This window comes from Oryx dammah, unplaced genomic scaffold (genome assembly GCF_014754425.2).
Source record: "Oryx dammah isolate SB20612 unplaced genomic scaffold, SCBI_Odam_1.1 HiC_scaffold_28, whole genome shotgun sequence".
Lineage (NCBI taxonomy): Eukaryota > Metazoa > Chordata > Mammalia > Artiodactyla > Bovidae > Oryx > Oryx dammah.
Genome location: NW_024070212.1, coordinates 118330670 through 118331841, shown reverse-complemented (window position 1 = coordinate 118331841; position 1172 = coordinate 118330670).

Sequence of the window (1172 nt, the reverse complement as noted above, 5' to 3'; positions counted from 1 at the left end):
GCGTTTTAATGTTTTAGATGTCCGCTTTTTTAAAACATGGAGATCTTGCATAAGAACCTGCTTCCCTTGAAAAACCACTGTCTCTCCCCAGCTTCCCCTGCACACCCACCCCAGTCAGCTGCAGCCCCACCCACCAACCCCGCCTCCAACAACATGCGGCTAGAGCCCCTCTGGAAAGGAGACCCACAGAGTCTGAGCCTCCAGCTTTATTGGCCGCATCAGACTCTGCACGTTAAAGACTCTTCTGGACAGACAAGCAGACGGATTGTTCTCAAAGTTGTCTGTTACAAACCACATGCACTTTACCTTGTGATAAATACCCCCAATTTTCCCTCCAAAAAGACAGTGCCAGTTGACACTCCTGCCAACCTCAAAGACAAGAGTAACCGCCACTGAATCTCCATGGCAGTTTCGTGCTCTTGGTTACCATGCAGCTGAGAACAGCCCACTTGCACGATCCCAGCCCTGTGGGCAGCAGTAACAGTCTGACACCAGCTCGCCAGAGACAGCCGGCCGGCTCAGTATTGAGAGGCCTCCACGCTTTCTGCTTATCCTAGGTTCACTCGCTTGCTCACATCAGCTGAGCAGGGATCGTGTTTTCTCTGGCAGCTGGCAGGTTTGCCTGAGACTCAGGGCAGTGATGGGGTTTGAGTCTCTATTTCTATTTTAGTTTATGTATGTTTGGCTGCACTGGACCTTCTCGATGTCTATTTTCATCCATTATTTGTCTGTGTCTGTCTGTGCTGGGTCTCCGCTGCTGCGCGAGGCACTCTCCACTGCGGTGCGCGGGGTCCTGTCACAGCGGCTCTGCGTGTCGCAGAGCACAGGTGTGGGGGCCCGCAGGCTTTGGTAGCCGCAGCCCCCCGCTCTAGAGCACAGGCTCAGTAGCTGTAGTGCCCAGGTTTAGTCGTCCTGTGGCATGTGGGATCCTCCTGGGTCAGGGATCAAACCCTGAATTGGCAGGTTTTACCACTGGACCACCAGGGAAGCTAGAGGCTTTCTTAAATCAGGGTCATTTTCCCATTCTTTGTTTGGCTATCGGCTCTCATCCACGGCCCCGTACACCCCTCCTGGGATCTGACTCTCTCTCTCTCTCTCTCTCTCTCTCTCTCTCTCTCTCTGGGGGGGGGGGGGGGGGGGGGGAGGGGGGGGGGGGGGGAGGGGCCGCCCGG